Source organism: Cupressus sempervirens, chromosome 5 (assembly GCF_028749045.1).
Source record: "Cupressus sempervirens isolate cs-2001-9-10 chromosome 5, ASM2874904v1, whole genome shotgun sequence".
NCBI lineage: Eukaryota > Viridiplantae > Streptophyta > Pinopsida > Cupressales > Cupressaceae > Cupressus > Cupressus sempervirens.
In genome coordinates, this window is record NC_143122.1 from 965834160 (window position 1) to 965855469 (window position 21310).

The 21310-nt window shown below is 35.1% G+C and overlaps 1 pseudogene; it reads left to right on the plus strand.

Moving 5' to 3' along the window:
* The first annotated feature begins 20643 nt into the window (after positions 1 to 20643).
* Positions 20644 to 21084, plus strand: LOC149559167 (abscisic acid 8'-hydroxylase 1 pseudogene; annotated as a pseudogene).
* The last annotated feature ends 226 nt before the right edge of the window (positions 21085 to 21310 follow it).

A 21310-nucleotide genomic window follows, 5' to 3' on the forward strand; every position in this document is an offset into this window, starting at 1 on the left:
TGCATCTTTTTAATATACTATTTTTAGTTATCTTGGATTATTTACTTTGATTTTTCTATTCTTTAAAATTACACTTGCCATAAGAAACTATACTATACATTGCAATATTTAGTCCCATTTATTCACAAGTATCTAGTATGGCACAATTCAATTTTGATAGAATGATTTAGATTTGGACTATGGTTGTCATGACAAGAAAAGTGTACTTCCACAATGTTATTTTAATAGAGGAATAATTGCATACACTACTTCACAATGATAAATGTTAACCTGAAGACATGTAGGAAATATAAAAACATATACTTCTTATCTCTTCTACTATCACATATTAGAAAAAAGATATATTATGATACTAGACTAAAAAACACATAACATTTTGCATCATTAGAATTCATTGATGAAATATTCAAAAAATAAAATTCTAATAGAAAACACAAATAGCAAATACAAAAATTGATACTCCTTTTGTTCTTTGGTTATGTCTCCATGTTATCTTTATGCTTTTTTCACCTTTCCTCTTCACATCACCACCATAATATTAAATAGTCATCGATGAAATATTCAAAAAATAAAAATGCTAATACAAAACACAAGTAGCAAATTAAAAAATTGCTACTATTCTTTTCTCTTATCATGTATCCATGTTATCTTTATATTTTTTTCACCTTCTCTTCACATCTCCACATCAAATATGATATGTTGACTATGTCATCAAGCAATAGAAATAATGTTGAGATTGCTCTATGTCTATACCATTTGAATCATAAATTCAATGGTGAAGCTCAATGACATTATTATCACTTAGACCATGACATTCAGGACCTGTATATTCTAATGTCACATGGAAATTGGAGAAGTCAAATATATCATGGTTAACACAATGCATGTCTATATTGTTAGGATTGGTAGCAAGATTGTTTACAAATGAAGGAACATTTTCATTGGAAATATTACTAGCATATTTTTCTTTAGTTGAATCCATTTTGAGAATTGAAAAATTCTATTTTTCATGAGACAGGTGCATGGGGGAAACATCTTGTTGCGATAATTGCAATGCACATGAGTTTATCAAATTTGAGGGATGTATATTTTGATAACTCATTTCAAAATTGGGTAGTCCAATTGCACTAGGATAAGTTGATTTAGATAATGGAAAGTGAATTTTTGTTTTACTTTCTGAAGAATACATGTCATCTATGCTAGCAGCATATATGGAATTGATATGTTCTTTCCATGAAAGACCTTGTACTAGATTTCTATGAAAACTTTCAAGTATCTTAGGTTTCATGTGCATCATAGTTAGAGAGTATTGGTTCTCAGTTATAGGTATTGTATGACCAAAATGATCATTTGTATAGACCAATGACAATGGACCATTTCTTTATGTTTCTATTAGGTATCATTCAACTTGAAGGGTCAATCCAAGTTGATCTTTCTCTAAGTGAGATACTTTTTGTTTCATGTATCTTTGTATCTAAATGCACAATATTTGTAATGGCTTTGTATCCTTTGAAGGAAATTACAACCATATCATATGTGATAGCCGCTTCCTCTTTGGTATCAAATGTTCCTAGCCTTTTTTTCTTTTTTTGTATAAGATTCCACACTTGTGCAACATAATGACCACTTGAACATTTCCAAACACCTCGATATGACTTTTCTTTCAGACAAATTTTAGATCCATTGGAAAATGACATATATCCTTTACTTTCTTCAACTTTTTCATTATGTTCTTGCAATTTAGACAACTTCATGAATTTGGTTTTCTTCCTATTTGATCTCATTCCAATTGAGATTTGAGTGCTCTGCACATTGCAAGGTTGATTATAAGGTGTACAGTTGACATGGAAAAAGTTGGTGTATGCATTACTACCTCTCATTAACATGTTGGCCATATCATATGCAAAGGCTACTTGTTCTACTGTGTCAAATGTTCCTAGACATTTTTATCTTTGTAGCTTGGACAATGTTATCTCTACTGAAAATCTACTAGATGCTTTCTTCCTAACACCCCTATATCTCTTCTCCATTTTTTATTTTGTGTTTCTATATCACAATTAAACTTTTGTTAAGACATGTTTCAATACACACATATTTACATTACATTACAAATGACCAATTCTCTCAAACAACAATTTCAATTATAAAGAAACAAAAACGATATGCAATTCAAAAAATATTAGCTAAAAAATGATTGTTGTATATTCTTCATTATCATCTTTTTTCAATAGTTACTTGTAGCTTATCTCCATTATAAACATTATTTCCATACTATGATCAATCACAACACTACTAGCCGATAAATACTAAATATCATGACTAGTGACATTACTATTATTGTACATTGCTCGATTACATACAAAATGCATACAATATGACTACTGTACTCACAAAAATTAAAGTTACAAACCACAGAGTATTCTCCATTGTGAAAAATAGTGTAAAATCTACCAATATTATTGATGAGACCAAAATATGGTCTATTTTATCATTTCATTTTTAGTTGAATTTGCAAACTATCTAAAAACTTTGATGTTTAAGAACATGATGTTTATGATAATTTCAGAAAAATGTGTGCATAATTACTTTCCAGGACTAAAATGAATATGCTATGAAATGATATGTCATTTGATTACAAAATAGTGAGAATGATATTTTTCTTCCTTAGCTAGGTTGGGTAGTTCTCCTGCAACAATGTGACATAGGGGAAACTAATTTAGATGACATATTTTGAATTAGTCTTGATGTATGTTATTACTTTGGAGGCACTAATATTACTTTGGAGGCACTAATATTTTGTAGATTCAAAAGTGAAGTCAACTCAGCTAAGCAGAGTTAGCAACCCAAGAAAATGGTGGTAAATCTCATTAATGACCTTCCACATCACCAAGTGTTTTGTCCATAATAGCCAGTAACTATTTTCAAGAAAGTAGGAGTCAAAGCAAGAAATTCAGGGGCTGTGAGCTCCTAAATTCATGTTCCATTTGGCACCAAAGTTAATACATCTCTTGTAATATTCAATTTCATCCATTATTTCAGTAGTTGATGGAGTCTAAAATCTAGGAATTATGTTCCTAGTTTGTGCTTAAATAACTAGAAGTCTATGTTCCAAAGATAACAATTAATTAGTGGTTTTTAGTAGAAGGAAGAAGTTTTTTGAGTTTTTGAGTACTAAATGTAATCATGTTGTTTATTAGTATGTACATTTACTATTACTATGAATAAAAATATCATTTTAGGTTTCCATCTTTGAGTAGTTCTACTTCACTTCTCTATGGGGGCCCACACAAGAAGTGAATTAATTAATTAGGATAGGATTTACCTTCAGTTCATAGAACTAGAGTAGACTCTATTGTTCCTACAGCCATTAATAGCAGAATCAGTGGACTATTCCTGCAGCATAGGTAGTTGAAGTAGTTCTCAACTGTATTTTCATGCTTTGTTAAAATAGATTTGATTCTCAACTTTAGTGTAGATTTCTTGTAACATAATCATTTGAATTTCCGTAGAATAATCCTTAAGTTGAGAGAAGTTTGAAGCATATACTTTGCAGACACCATTTCAAGTTTACGTCCCTGGTTGATAAATTAAATGAGTCCAAATGAGTCAAGTTAGAAACACTCGAGATGTCCAATCCTAGATTAAGCAATCTATTGTTGTAGTATTTTGATCCCTTTCTTTGGCCAAGCATTTTTTGGCGCTATTGCTGAGGATGGTGCTAATTCAAACCAATCTTTGTAGTTGCACTTTTATTCCCTGTAGAATAAAGTTTAGTGTTAAAGAAGCATGTTATGCATAAAAGAAGAGACCACCTTGGGAGATTCCTTCCTTATGATAATTAGGAAGAACCATCCAATGATGTTCATCCTAAACTAGATGAACCCCAAATAGAGAACGACGAAGACAGACCTTTTGAAAATTTATTTGCCAATATTCAAGCTGAAATACCTTCTTCATCTTCAAAAAAATCACTCCACTTGAATGAACTTTTTACTGAGCCTGCATATCAAGATAATCCACTAGTCATTGTTATATATCAAGCACCACCTCTTCCTCCAAGAATGGTTATGCCTACCTTTCCTTTTCCTATTCTACCTTAGCAAGGGAATCAAAATTTGAAGAACATACCTATTGTTGCCTTTCCAAAATTCTATGGCCTTATTACAGAAGACCCTAAAACCTTTCTCTTTGAGTTTGACATTCTCTATAGGAGCTATGACTACACAACTAATGCCCATAAGTTGAAGTTGTTTCCCTCTAATCTAAAAGAGGTTTCTCTAAGATGGTTCATGGGGTTGGGTACAAATGTTGTAGCAACCTAGACTGAAATGAGTAATTTATTTCTTCAAAAATATAAAGAATATTATAGAGGTCAAGATATGAAGGGGGATGAAATTTTTAAAATGTCACAGGAGGAGGGTGAAACCTTGGAAGACTATGTTTCCAAATTCTTGTTCAATGTGTAGAAAAATACACAGCATAACTTAAATGAAGAATTGAAGAAGTATCTTTTTCTGAGAGGTGTACAAGAAGAAATCATGGAAGTCTTGGACCTAATGGTTGGAGGAGATGTTACACAAAGGACTTGGAAAAAAATCAAGGAGATATGTTAGAACTATTCAAGAGCTACTATGAAGAACGATAGAGGACTAAGGAGCCTACCACATAAGACCAATAATGGGTTAGGAGTATCTAAGATGGAGTTATCTAACCTACTGTCTAAGTTCAAGCAAGATATCATTAATGATGTCGCTACTCAGTTGGATATCATGCAAGCCCAAAGGAAAAAGGAAGAAGTTGATGCTATGCTAACTAAATTTTGCCCTCATATCAGAGAAAGGAAGAAGAACTGCACATGCAAGACCATTGCAGTTGTGAATGCACATCCAATGCCCACTAATTTCAAAGCAATTGATGAGGATACATGAGAAGTGATTTATGTTTCTCAAAGATGACCATGGGCTCAAAGACAAGGTATGCCTCAAGACCCTCTAAATAATTTTGGTTATAATAATAATCAATGGCAAGGCACTAGTCCTCGAAATTCTACCCCTCAAGGACAAAATTGAAACAATAATTGGCCCAACTAGTAGCCACAATATAACTAAACCTACCAACAACCACCTCAGTATCCCCAGCAAAATAATCAATGGACTCAACAAAATAACTAGTATCCTCAGTGGGGCCCTAACCAGCAACCTATCTACCAAGGGAATTGGTAGCAACCACCTCAGCAAGGGCCTAACCAACCATCTTAGTAGCAAGTCCTGATGCCTCTGCCTCCTACAGCCAATGCTAGCCCATTGAAGCAACCACAACTTCCTACTTAGCCAATACCAAATCCCAACAATAAACAACATACTTATTCTTTACAGATAAATGATATTCATCTAAGGTCTGAAACCAAGTTGTCTCCACCTAAAGGACCTATAATAACTGAGGTCATTGATACTGAAAATGTTCCAACAAATCAACTAGTTGATGCCTCAGTTCCTCCACCTATACAAGCATCTACTCCTCTATATCCACAAATCTTAGTTCTTGTAGCTCCATCCAAGCCAAATCCTATAGCAACTGATCTCCTAGACCAACTTAAGCAAATGACTATCCAGATTCCCTTATTGGATGCACTTAAGGAGATTCCCCTTTACAATAAAGCTTTAAAAGAAGCATGTGTCAAGTAGTCTGATAGAAAGAAAAAGGATCCTCCTACTATCTATTTTTTGGGACAACTTTTTGATTTAATGTTGAGTAAAGCCCTGATGCCTAAGTATTTTGACCCAAGAAGTCTTGTGGTTAGCATACACATAAATGGCATCCAAATTTAGAATTTTTTGATTAATTTTGGAGCATCAATTAATATCATAACTAGAGAAGTCTTGTTAAGATAGCATTATTGGATTGAGGGACACTCCTACAGTACTTTAGTTAGCAGACAACTCAACTATCAAGTCTGATGGTATGATAGAAGATATCATTGTAACTTTGGATTCCCTAGATTTTCCTTCAGACTTTGTTATGCTATCACCTAGAGGCACCCTTGGAGGATATCCATTAATCTTAGGAAGACCTTGGTTGACCATTGAAAATGCATGCATTGCATGTCAAACAAGAAAAATGACAATATCAAATGGTGCCAAGACTAAAAAGTTAACTCTGCACTCTCCTCCACAACCACAACTAAATCTTGACCAAGTTTCTTGGCCAAACCTTGGTGATGATCCTTTAGAAGTTAATTCTATTCAATAGCTCATGATTCTTGAGAGAAACTCATTTATTGAATCCCAGGAAGAAGATGATATACTGGCTGCAATCCTTACTAATTAGTATGATTCTAAGGAGTCCATTCTGAAAATCCTATTGGATCCTTACAAATTGTATTGCCTAAATGCAATGCACCTCAATCTCTTGTAGCACCTGATTGCCTTTATACATTATTACCCCATGAAATCAAATCTCCATCAATAGTAGAGGTTTTAATGATGTATAAAGTAAAGAGAGTTGAGATTGTTGTGGGAAAAGAGCTGAATATCAATAATGACCTTACTACATCTTAGATGACAAGTCTCATTAAACTATTACAAGATAGTCAGCAAACCTTTGCATGGGACTATACTGACATGAAGGGTTTAGATCCTAGTCTTTGTACACATAGGATATTTATTAACTCAAAATGTAAGCCAGTGAGACAACCCTAGAGGAGAGTAAACCCAACATTAAAAGATATAGTCAAAGTAGAGTTACAAAAACTTCCTAGTGCTAGATTTATCTATCCTATTTCTAATAGCCAGTGGGTGTCACCTCTAGTTATTATTCCAAATAAGAGAGGAAAATGGAGAGTATGTGTAGAATATAGGGAGCTTAATAAAGCCACTAGAAAGGATCACTTTCATCTACCATTTATTGATCAAGTACTGGATAACCTAGCAGGAAGGAGATATTTTTCATTTTTAGATGGTTTAAGTGGATATAATCAAATCCAAATCTCTCCAAAAGATTAGGATAAGACAATGTTCACCTATCCATGGGGAACATTTGCTTACTCTGTCTTACCATTTGGATTATGAAATGCACAAGCAACTTTTCAACAAGCGGTACCTAGCATATTTTTTGACAGTCACTAATTGTGACACATTTGAACAAGCTCATGCCAACTTGGAGAAGGTGCTAAAAAGGTGTCAATAATACAACCTTTCTCTTAATAGTGAGAAGTGTTATTTCATGATGGAAGAAGGAGTTGTTTTTGGCCACTACCTTTCCTCTTTTGGAATTCAATTGGACCCTACAAAGATTGTTGCAATTACTAATTACCAATGCCAACCAAGAAAATAGATGTTAGAAGCTTTCTTGGAGATGTCGATTACTATAGGAGGTTCATCAAAGACTTCAGTAAGCTTGATGCCCACTCAACTTACTCAAGAAGACAAATAAATTTGAGTGGATGGAAGACTATGAAGCAGCATTCTAGCAATTGAAGTATGTTTTGACTACAACACCTATTCTTAGAGGACCTGATTGGAAGCTACCTTTTCACATTCGTACTGATGCATCTGATACTACTTTAGGAGCAGTTTTGGGACAAAAAGAAGGTACTATTGAGCATGCCATTTACTATATTAGTAAGAATTTGCAGGGTGCTAAGCTAAATTATACTCTCACTAAAAAAGAATTGCTTCTTGTTGTGTATGCACTTATAAAATTTTGACATTATATCACAAGTTATGAGGTTTTTGTCTATACTAATCACTCTGCTATAAAATATTTGATGAAAAAACCTGTTATTTCTGGTACATTAGCACAATGGCTACTCTTCGTGCAGGAGTTTAATGTAAAGATAATAGATAAACCAGGCTGAGCCAATATAGTAGTAGATTTTCTGTCACAACTTCAAGTACTTGATGATCATGTAGCCATAGATGACAGCTTCCCTGATGAGCATCTATTTTCAATAGAAAGTTATAACCCATGGTTCATAGATATAGCAAATTACCTTGCTAAAAGAAGAACACCACCACACCTTTCACCCAAGCAACGTCATCTCTTGGTGGAAAAGAGTTTCAACTTCTCATGGATAAATGGGTTGATGTTCTACACTGGGCTAAATCAAGTAACTCACCAGTGTGTGAGGGAAGATGAAACCTATGACATCCTGTGGAAATGTCATGATGAACCATGTGGGGGTCATTTTGTAGCAAAGAGAATAGCCTACAAGATTTTGACAATTGGATGATACTAGCCTACTCTCCACAAAGATGTAGAAAAGTATACAAGGCGATGTGATCGATGCCAATGCATGGGAAGGCCCACTAAATCTAATGAAATGCCTCTACAACCATAGGTGGTGGTCACACCTTTTGACAAGTGAGGTATTGACTTTGTCAGTCTAATAGAACCCTGTTCTCATCAAAAATCATACATCTTAGTTAGTATTGATTATGTAACTAAATGGGTTGAAGCACAAGCTATGACACATGCTAGAGATCACAAAGAAGCATATTTTCTATATGAATGCATATTTACCAGATTTGGAGTACCTAGGGAAATTTTCACAAATCAAGGAGCTTAATTCACATCCAACCTTATTGCAGAACTCATGAAGAAGTACATGATCCATCATGGCACATCTTCCCCATACCATCCTCAAGCTAATGGTTAAGTAGAAATCACAAACAAAGAGATAGAAGCAATCCTCACCAAGACAGTTGCTATTCACAAATGGGATTGGGTTACCCAGCTTCCTGAAGCATGATCAACATTTCTATTTACTGCCTCCTCATCTTCATCATTTTGAGTTGCAAACTCTGTTTCACTCTTCTCTTTCCCAAGATTTCTATTATTTCCATCGCCATTTACTTTCTTCTTCATCTTGACATTGCTATTGTTGACAAATCTAGCAATGACCTACTCACTCCCACTCACAAATCCCTTTCTAACTTTCTTGAAATCTGAATCTTCACCATTCTCACTATTAGATGCATTTTTCAATGTTCTAAGATCTGTATTTTCATCATTTTTATCAATTACGTGAGTTGGAGCATCACTTGCCACCTCCCCTTTGACCACGTGAGAAGATACTTTCTTCTTCAGCTACCTCCATTATTAAATTCTCTTTTAAATTGCTCAAAAATACGCAAGGAAAGAAAAGGAGATCTTCATCTACCTGGTGATATATGATGAATTTTTGCATAGAAAGTGATGTTGGAAATCTCTATTATGTTTGAAACATAGAGAAGTACCAATCAAGTCTAAATTTGATAAAGTTCAGTGCTAATTTGAATTAGCCTCCCTCAAGGTGCATGTCTATGTAAGGAAGATACCATCGTGGGAATGAGTACAAGACATTTTAAAATAAACATCCTTATTAATTTTTAGAAAATTACTTGTCCTCATGCCACCATCATCTATATTGCCATTGGAATGTGATTTTTCAACAAGATAGAAACCCTTTGTTATCCATTTCTAGTGTCTCAAAAATCTCATGATACTCAGAACATGGATGTTTTGTATTTCCTTTTGGATTATATGAACTTTCCTCTTATTTAATTGTGCATAAATTTTCACTTTTAAAACATCCTTTATTCACCTCTAAACCTGTCAATCCTGACGAAGTTAGTCGAGCCCCAAAGTGGGTCCGACTATAATATTAAAAAAAAAAATCGAACAACTAAACCTTCAAACTAGCCCATTGATTATCTGCCACTGATTTGAATCAAAATCCATCACTAAAACATCATTAAAACTCATTTTACCACTTATATGTAAACTGTGACTTTCTGCTAACAGGGCCTATCGGCTAGCTTTAAAAACTAACCCAAACATCTGATCGGGCTCTAAAATCAAACACATTGATTCTCTGTTCTGCATACTCTTACCCTATCAAATCTCATCTCATAAAAAATTCTTAGTCAAAATATATTGACTGTCAAATTTTCCCTCTCAGAATTGCCTACAAGAAAACATGTGAAAAACAATAAATTGTGTTCGGAATTGGCTTTGAAAACTGGGTAAATTGACAATTGGGAAGATGAAAATTGGGGCATTAATTCTTTGGCATGAGAACAATATAAATCTAAGATTTAGGCTCATGAAAAATAACAAAACACATTTGGCGAGCAGTCAAAGTGGGCTACTCAAAATTTGCAGATTGAAACCATGGCAGAAAAGCATTTTTTTGCAAATGGAATTGACCTGGGAAAGTGTGCAGATGGATTTGTCAAGACTTGAAAATTGGCATACTCAAAGTATTTTTAGAGTAAAAAATAGTGGTACAATCCATTTAATCTCACCTATCATGAATTCAGAGTTATGATATCAGGAACAGGGGTAATGACAAATCTGCACTTCTTGACACCAGTCAAAAGTCAAAAATTATATTTGGAATCACATTTGAAAACTAATCAAATAGATTCGTCAAAAGCTCAAAATTAAAACATAGAAATTCTCTAACCTCCAAAATGTAACGCAAAAGGAATTTTATCATTTCACTCAACTGGGTCAAAATTATGACAAGTCAAACAGGGCTTCCCAGAATTCAAAACAAATTGCATGAGCATGACATCAATAAATGGCCAACTTTGAGGGATTCAAAACCTAGTCAAATGGATTCAAAACGACCCAAAATCTGAAACATAGGTTTTTGGGTATGGACACTAAACATTCCCAAAGTGGTGAGTCATGAAACATTACTAGGTGCGAGATATTCAATTACAAACATAACCTCATGTCACTGTTTGACATTTAGGCAAAAATGTAGAAAAAGAAATTGCTCAAAACAGGACTTCACGAAATGGCTTGGAATGGCAATTTATCATCATGGGACGAGTAGACATACTGAATGCAAGGTGCTAGAAACATTGAACACCTCTTAGGCCTCAAATGGATAGTCGGGTACACATGCATCAAAAAGCATTTAAAAGGGCTTGATTTCTCAATGGTACTCAAAATTGGGGCTTCAATTTCAAGGTCCAACAATGGCTCTATCTGGGGATGCATGTCCCTTGTGGGCATGGCAAGGATTCAAATCTCTATAAGAAGCAGACCATTCCCAAAAATTTCTCTAGAACAGCTTTATTGAAAGCAAGGAAACAACTCCTCCTATTATGTACAAACGATGGCCCTGGGCCACCGAACATCAACAAAAACCTTTACCTCTATCATAAATCTGATTTTCATTGACATTTTCTTGAGGTAAACTGAAAATTTCACTTTCACTTGTTTTTCCATTTTCAACAACACCTTCACTTAACTCATGAGGCAAAACAAAATAACTGCCATCATTTTCATAGTGCATATAAAACTCAAAGATTGTTTCATCATCATGCTCACCATGAGAAAAAACATCAGCATGCTCATGATTACACAAACTGAACTGAGAATCAAAATCCAACAATGATTCATGCATGTTGATCAAAAACACAAAAACTTCATATTCTACACTATTCACCAAGTTGTATGTACCAAAAACTTGCAACTCACCTTGTGTCTTTGGCTACAAAGAGTATGTGAAATTTGATTGTTGCCTACTTGCAGTCATGTCATTCACTAAATTAGATTTACCTTTCATTGAAACCTCTTCACATTCTTCAAACAATTTATTAGTTACCAAGCATGAAAACTTATTCTAAAAGTGTTGATCTAAATTATGCTGATCACAATCATTTTCTTCATCTAACTAAATGTCAAAATAAACATTGAACTTATATTTACAAGACTTATCAGCATATAAAGAAAATATATAATCTGATTGACAATTTTTATTGTTTTCCTCTTCATCACATGAAACATCAAAACAAATTTCAGCAAGATCAGCATGAAAAGAATTTGAAACAATATCAAACTTCCCTTTACTAACATCCCCCACATCCAACAAGTCGTCATGTGCAAAGACATTTGAGGCACTGTCATCTACACCTCCAAGATCTAATAAAGATTTTTCGGATTCTATATCTCTTTCTACGTCAAACATTAGGGAACCGAATTAACTGAATGAGAAAGTATTATGAGGGAAAATATGAAGATCCTTAGAAACACTTACATGCTTTTCAAAATCACGAGCCAACAAAACTAAAATTTCATCAGGGCTCAAGAAAAGTACCTCACAAATCTTCTCCTTGCTGTGATTATCATTTGGATAACATGAAGAACTTACAATAGCAAGATCATTGGTATAACAATCTGGAAAATCAACATCATTATAACATTCATTCTTATCATGGCAATCACTACCTCTACTGATGTTACATAATTCCTCAACTTCATGTTTACTGTAACCAAGTTTATTTTCACTTTCATATCCATCTTACTTATGCTAATTGCAATTACCTAATTCATTTGCATTTGAATCCTTCTCTTCAAATTTGGAAGACAATTTATCTTTGTCTATGGATTCATTACTTTCATTACTACTTTGACTTTCAACACACTCATTATTATCATTAGGAGATATATCATGAATTCTATAATTATCATTTTCCATCTCCTTAATGAATCTTTCAATTTGCAAATTCTTTGTAATCTTATAGGTGTTGGCCAATTGACTGAATCAAGCACTAGAACATCAAGGAAAACACTAGGCATGGAAGATTCCTCGGGTCTACAATGAAAAGGCATCTTGTTGATTATTGATTTAATCTTTAATTAACATTGTCTAGCATTTAAACCTTAAGTACTTCCTACTTCAATTGTTATAATATTGACAATTCTTTGTAGATTAGTTTATTTAAAATAGCAATATTGTTACTTACAGTCTCTAAACTTTCAAAATTTGGCAAACTAATCTCAACTTTGAGATCTGACTCTATCATAAAGTAAAACTTCTACCTCTTCCTTCTAGTGTTGAAAATCATTGAATAGAGGCAACCATGTTTTTAACATTTGACTTTCATGAAATAGAAACATGAAAACCAAAATACCTGAAGTGTTGATGCAAGACTTTGATCTGTTGATTTTTCTCAGGTGCAAGACTAAAATTCCTTCACACCACTAGTCAAAACTTTGTAGAGCCGCCATCTCCTTGAGGAGAACAAAATGAAATCACTGTTGTGATTCACTTTAACATTTAAAATCTCTTGTGACAATAGATCAAACAACACTTTAAAACTCATCAGTCAAGAACTTACATATCTCTCTTCTTGCTTAAAACTTAACATAACTTTCAAATCTGCACAATTCAGTTGAAATGTCATAAAAACAATTATATGTAACCGATCTACACTTGTTTAGAGATCTCTTAGAGAGTAAAACTCGCAATTGTGAGAAAGATTTAAAACATAATTCATAACATGACAAATCTGAACAGGATTTTCAAATTGTAGAATTTGCAAAACTTTAAACACTTAGAAGAGAGAAACCATCTTTAAACAATTCTGACTCTCAATTTACAGTAGTACTTTGAAAACCACAACTAGCAAAATTGACTTGACATAAAACTTACTAACAACACAATCTGCATTCAATCCTTCAAAGCATTTGTTGTCTTGAACAAAGCATTACTACAGTGTATGACATTTTGAACAAGAAAACTAGAAAAACACATCAGAGAACTTACTCCTGCAACTTTTTCATGCACTTTTCATGTTGTATTGAATCCCCTTTTCAAATTCTCAAGGTTTTTTTTATCATTCAGATTCAATGCAAGTCCTCAATAGAGTTGCCATTTTTTTGGTGACTCGGATGGGCAAACCATATTGAAAATAGGACTAAAATATTCAATAAACACTAGAAATGCTTGTCCTTTTAACAAAATGTATTGTCATCTTATCTCCCCAGCAGAGTCACCATTTTGATGGTGTTTTGAAACATTACAGGTTTCAAATTACCTTGATGAGAATATGGTACATCTAGGGGCAGCTAACTCCCATCTTTAATATATCATTTTAGACATCGGGCCAACTATAAGGCTTGACCCTTATTCTACTTCAAGCTCTGCAAAACCTAGGTGGGTGGACCTCAGATTCACTTATATGGTACCAGTGCAAAAACATATTCCTAAATCTAACAAAGCAAATTTAACCCTTATTTCTCCTAATAACTCATGCAAGAACATAGATCTGTAGTAGCAAATTGCAATTCTATGAAATCCACAAGCTAAGTGAGGGAAATACTTTTTAGCTCTTCAACATAAAAGGGAAAAGCAATTGATTAACGATGTTGATCCTAGAAAAACATGACATGAACAACATAACTCTATGATCCTATCAAAATGATCAGTGTCTTATCTATTGGGCAGTCACACAAATCCCTAACATACATCCCTGAAAGTCATTGACATATGCCATACATCAAGACTTCATGATCTATCTATCCACTTCATGAATTAGACATCTGAATCTCATACTCAACCTATCCCTTCATGAGATCTGCAATCCTATGATGATGAATCAAGCATTTACATAACTCTTTAAGTCATAAGCAAAATAAATCAACATATACAACCAATAGATTACAACTGAGTTTCATACTCTTTGTTTACAAAACACAAAAGATCACAAACAGCATGAATGGGAGACAAGATACCAAAATGAAGACTAACTTGCTGTTGAATTTTATTTATTTCTTTGAAATAAATACAAGGGATGCATGAAATTGAAATGCAAAACTACTTAACAAATTAGAACTATTTGCATAAAACTTAATGCTACTCAATACAAGAGAAATTGCTAAAAGAATGGTGTCTCAGTAGTGAGTATTTTTTCTCCTAAAAAATTGGAACCTGTACAATGATGAAGAAAGAGAATGATATAGAGGAAGGAATTCCCATATTTGATCTGAGAGGGACATGTGTCCACTTGAAATTCCCTCTCCTAGCAGTGAAAAGAATCTCTCTAATCTCTCTCTACAACTGCATATCAAATCTTCAATCATTTTGGCCTCCAAAAGAAAGATATATCTGAGATATTTGATTGAAAATCATAACTAATTTTGATGCCAAATTTGAACTCAAGGCAAAAGTGAAAATTAGTTAAAAGATGAACTCTAGAAGCACAAAAACTATTTAGAATCAATTTTCTCCACATTTAGGCTTCAACAAACTTTCATATCTGCCTCCTATCCAATTTTGATGCTCCATGATGAAATCTGCCCATTCTACTGAGAATGCCTCAAAAAACATAAATTTTCTTATAACTCAAACTGGTGAGCACCTGTGCAAAAACAAACTCCACAATCAGAAAGTTTGTCTTCTCCTAATTTTGGCAATATATAATAAGCCTATATCTACTTATCGAGAACTCCCAGAATCTCATTTTGAAAATTGGGCTCCTACTAGGCGTCAAGATGGAATTTGCACAAATATTTGATTTTTTCAATAGTTAAAACTATAGAATAAAATCCACATTTATTTAAAAATATCTGACTTGCACATGATTCAGGGAAGATATAATAAAAAATTAATTTTTGACTTTGAAATTTCCCTCATTTTTCTATCTGGGTCAAACTAGGTTTGACCATGCTTGCCACATGTCATCTTCTAATTGGCTCATTCCTATGCTTGGCCATTCATCCCTACCTCCTAGATGCCACGTGGCATCATTTTATTCTTCCTCTATTTTACCATGTCAACATGCCATGTCATCACACCACGTCATGGTCACTATGTCACTATCCTAGTCAGCATTCTACCATGTCATCAGTGACATAGCAACTTTGCGACACATGTTATCCTTGCCATGTTAGCACTCGTTCATTGGTCCACCTCATCATGCCACATCATTACCACCTCGCCGCCATCTCACTACCACATCAATGCCATGTGTCAATCTTTGATTGGGTCACCATGTCGCTATACTAACCAGTGTGCATCTTTGCTTTGGCGACATGGTGACAACTGTTGAATGCGCCATGTGTCACCATCTGGAGCACCATGAGATCTCGATCTACCATGTCACCTTTGATCATAGTTTTCTTGCCACATGCTACCACGTGTCAGATTCTAATTTGTGCTAACACCACCACATCATCATTGAGTCACTGCACACATTGCCTTCATCGGCTTTCCAAGTCTCCAGGCGGGTCACTTGTCAAAATTTTAACTTTCTAGCAAGTCACCATGTCACATACCAGAAAGCCTCACTATTTTCTGGTGGCAACATGGTGCCTTCTCGAATTCTTAACTTTTTTGACAAACTCCTTCCAACAATGCATTTGATCAAAATTTTCTTAGTTTTCATGCTAGATAGCTCCTCACGGGCTCCACCACATCTCTCTGCCTTTCAAAAAGCTCGTGTCTTGAACACACTTACCATATGGGCGCCTTTGTATTTAAACACAAAGAAAGACTCCCACTTTGGCAATGTGAGATAAAACTCAAGAGCTTTCATTTCCAAAATATAAGTTAAATACAGGAATCAAATCAAACCTGCTACCAGATCTAGTCCTATTTTCATCGGTTTGGATTTTAATTATTTCCAATGCCTTTGTACCTATTCTGACAGTGCCAGAGCCAGATCTACAACTCATTTTTTGGGCATGGATCGATTCTTGGCTTCAAAGAAGTCGTCGATGGTTCCCACTATGGGAGAGCATTGCATGGGTTTTTGCCAAATACATCCAGTTGACCACCAACCTTGAGAATCATTCTTTGGACTAAAACCCACAACACAATTTCACACATCATTGGGATTACACAATCCATAGGATCTGTAGATATCATAGTCATTGCATTGACTTTTGTATGTTTGCCATTACTGACTCCACATTCCATCATCCATCCCAAATTAAACTCTCAATTGCACCATTCTCATCTAGCCGAACCAACCGTACTCTTTGAAATGCAAATCCATTAATGTGGGGCTCCATGCCTTCTCTTTCCATGGGCTTTGTTTCTCATATGGACCCCTGCTCTTATAGCTATGGACTGATGCAGCTTCCTCCTTTTACAAACCACCTTGGGCTCTCTTGTCGCGAGCTTTCATCTTTTTGTGGGCTTCCCTTTTATGTGGTTTTCTCTCTGTATCTTGCCACCTTCCAAATGGATTCAATGCATGGGTCTTCTCCAATTTGGCTCCTCCCAATGCATGGTCTCAAAGGTCAACATGTTGCTTTGACAAAAGAAAATACTATATTTCTAAGAACCTGTGGATTCCTCTCTTACCATGGCGGCTCCTCTGGTTAGCATGATCAACATTACTATTTACTACCTCCTCATTTTCATCATTTTGAGTTGCAATCTCTATTTCACTCTTCTCTTTCCCAAGATTTCTATTATTTCCATCACCATTTACTTGCTTCGTCATCTTGACATTGTTGTTGTTGAAAAATCTAGCAATGACCTACTCACTCCCACTCATAACTCCCTTTCTTACTTTCTTGATATCTAAATCTTCTCCATTCTCACTATTAGATGCATTATTCAATGTTTTGAGATCCATATTTTCATCCTTTTTATCAATGATGTGAGTTGGAGCATCACTTGCCACCTCCCCTTTGACCACGTGAGAAGATACTTTCTTCTTCAGCTGCCTCCATTATTAAATTCTCTTTTAAATTGCTCAAAAATACACAAGGAAGGAAAAGAAGATCTTTATCTGCCTGGTGATATATGATGAATGTTTGCATAGAAAGTGATGTTGGAAATCTCTATAATTTTTGAAACATAGAGAAGTGCCAATCAAGTCTAAATTTGATAAAGTTCAGTACTAACTTGAAATAGCCTCCCTCAAGGTGCATGTCTATGTAAGGAAGATACCATCATGGGAATGAGTACAAGCCATTTTAAAATAGACATCCTTATTAATTTTTAGAAAATTACTTGTCCTCATGCCACCTTTTGGGACTCAAAATTGAAGCCCCGATTTTGAGTACCATTGAGAAAATTAGGCCCTATAAATGCTTTTTAATGCATATGTACCCGACTGTCCATTTGAGGCCTAAGAGGTGTTTAATGTTTCTAACACCTTCCATTTAGTATGTTTATGTGTTCCATGATGATAAATTGTCATTCTGAATCATTTCATGAAGTCTTGTTTTGAGCAAATTCTAAATCTGCATTTTTGCTTAAGTGTCAAATAGTGACAAAAGGCCATGTTCACAATTGAATATCTCGCACCCAGTAAAATTTCATGACTCACTACTTTGGGAGTGTTTAGTGTCCATATCAAAGAGCTTATGTTTCATATTTTGAGTCATTTTGAATTCGTTTGACTAGGTTTTGGATCCCTCAAAGTTGGTCATTTGTTGATGTCATGCTGATACAATTTATTTTGAATTCTGGGAAGCCCTGTTTGACTTGTCATAATTTTGACCTAATTGATCAAAATGATGAAATTCCTTTTGCATTTCATTTTAGAGATCAGAGACTTGCTAGGTTTCAATTTTGAGCTTATGATGAATCTATTTCATTAGTTTTCAAACGCGATTCCAAATGCAATTTGTAACTTTTTACTAGTGTCAAGAAGTGCAAATTTGTTAGTACCCTTGTTCGAGATGTCATAGCGTTAAATCCATGATAGGTGAGATTGAATGGATTATACCACTATGTTCTCCTTTGAAAATACTTCAAGTCTGCCAATTTTGAAGTCTTGACGGATTTGTCCGCACACTTTCCCAGGTCAATTCCATTTGCAAAAAATACTTTTATGTCAGTGTTTCCAGTCTGCAAATTTGAGTAGCCCACTTTGACCATTCACCAAATGCATTATGTTACTCTTCATGAGCCCTAATCATAGGTTTATACTCTCCTCGTGATAGTGAAACAATGCCCCAATTTTCATACCTCCAAGTGTTTGTTTACCTAGTTTTCAAAGCCAAATCCAAACGTGATTTATTGTTTTCTAACATGTTTTCTTGTAGGTAGTTCTGAGAGGGCAACTTCAATAGTCAATATCTTTTGATTTAGGATTTTTCATTAGACAAGATTTGATAGGGTAGGAGTGTGCGGAACAAAGAATCAACGTGTCTGATTTCAGAGCCTGGTCAGGTGTTTTGTTTAGTTTTTAAGGCCAGTCAAAGGACCTCCAAATGCAAAATTGATAGTTTGCAAAAAGATGTAGAGTAGTGCTTGAATTTTTTTAAGTGGTTGATCTTGTTTCAAGTCAGTGTCAAATGTTCTATGGAATAGTTTTGCACTTTAGGTGCTCGAAAATGAAAAAAAATAAAAAAATAGCCAGACATACTTTCGGGCCTGGCTAAATTCATCAGACTTATGACATTTGTGAGGATTAAGGATGTTTTAAAACAAATGATTATAATGACATCGACTTTATAAGGTCTTGATTAATGCATATTGTCATGCGGAGTCAAATGGATATGTGGGGGATCTACATGTTGAAATATAACATAGGCCAAGCTAGAGGTTTAATCAATAACCGGAAGCCCGCATAACAAAAAGATGTTGAATGCTAAATATCTCCAAGTATTTCCTCATCTGAATGTGATGAATGAAGATAGTATTGAGAAGGACAAACATTTAAGCAAGCACTCAAAGGGAAGCTTTTCTGGACCCACTTCTTCTTAAGCACTATGTTATCATTGTAGACAAGGCACATGAGAGAAAAATGCACACAAATGTATTATTAAGCCTATTGAAAGATGTGCAAAAGAGAAGGTCTCTTTCAATTGCTAGGGAAAATAATCATAATGAAAAAGAAAGTGAAGAACTTAAACAATCAAGTGTAGAACTGGCCATTGAAAGATGCTTGGATGTAGTTGGATAGAAGTTCATTAAGTGGCACATTCTTTTTCTATAAGGAGGAGAGATACACAAGACTATGTTGGTGCTACTTATGGTCAGTGGCAAAATGATTTTTCTTTTTGAACAAGGTAGACAAAGTGGTTATTCTGCTCAGTCAACCTATATGGGTGCATGTAATGCTAGTGGTAGGGGTCCATACTAATCACACATGAGGCATCCACATTCACATAAGGAAGCATGGCATAGGTAAGGAGCAACTGAAGGAGATGCAAAGGGATGGCTGGTCAATAGAGGGGCACACAACGACTAAGACACATAGCAAACCATTGTAGGGAAAACAATGATATCCTGACTATGCAACCTTTTTTTGGTCTACTCCTAAGGGTTTCAGCTTGTTGTGGGTGGACTCTAATTTGTCACTTTTAATCCACCTCTAATATGCTAAAGGAATATTAAATCTATCTTTCTACTAGCTCCAAATTAAGTGGGGGAATCTTGAAGAAGATCAGCGAATGAGAAACCCCATGTAAGGAAAGAAGAGTTGCTAGTCTGGAAGTCGCAAGTACAAAATGGAAGGTGACATCAAGCAAGGTGATTTTTAGCACAGAGAGGGAGTTGTTGTTTTAAAAAAGGGCGGGTTGTGAATGGGAAGTTGGACATGGAAATGATGAGGTAAGAGGCAGCATTTGAAGATAAAACCATAGACCCAAGAGGAGAAGAAGCCACTGAATAAAGGCAAGGCAGCATATAAAAAAGAAAAGCTCAAGGTACATTGCAAGACAAGGAGTCATACGCTAAAGAAAGGACAAAGCTACAGTCTAAAGCCGCCCATGTAAGGAAGAGCAACAACAGGGGATTAGGATGTGTAGGCAAGGCAACCGGGCCACATTTTGACATAAAGGGAATGGTCCACGCATGACAACAGGGGTGAATTTTAAAGGCATATATAACAAGATAAGATAACAGCACTCACAATAGTAACAAACAAGCTAGACATTCTGGGATGCCCTCGTGTAATGATTGGAAGTCCAAATGCTGCAAAGTTTGTGCTAATGAAAAATGCTCGCTTTTTCAAGCCCACATTTCCTTCGAGAAAGGAGCGCTTACTAGGTCAAAATGCTTTATTTTTCCAGCAAGGGGAATTTCATGCATGCCTAAGGAAAGTTGTGCAGTCTTTTTTGCTTCTTGAGACCATTCGTAGCTTGGTTGCAGACATAGATGAAACCACACAAGCTATTTCCAAGATGTGGGAGAGCCGCACTGTGATTACATTCCAAGAGATGAAAATGTATGCTTTTGATCTGGGAGTTTATGTCATTTTTGGTCCCTTGAATCCTACCTACAAAGATTTGAAAAAACATTACCACATTCTTGAAGAGGGCTACAATTTGTTGCCTATCAATCTTCCTGGAACTCGATTTAATAAATCCATTAAGGCAAGGAAGCAGCAGGGGTAGAAAGCAAGCGAAGGGGATTTATCCCACATTTGTTATGTGGTGAAGATTTTTATATCTCTAAATACCAAAGAACACAATATGAAGAATGTCTTAAAGACATGTGGCTTTTTGAAGCCCAGACTTGCATGTGTGGGTCCCAATCAGCCAGAAACAAGGTGATAAATTTTGAATGAGCACACGCATTGAGGAAATGACATGGAATCTTCGGTGCCCAGATGATGCCACA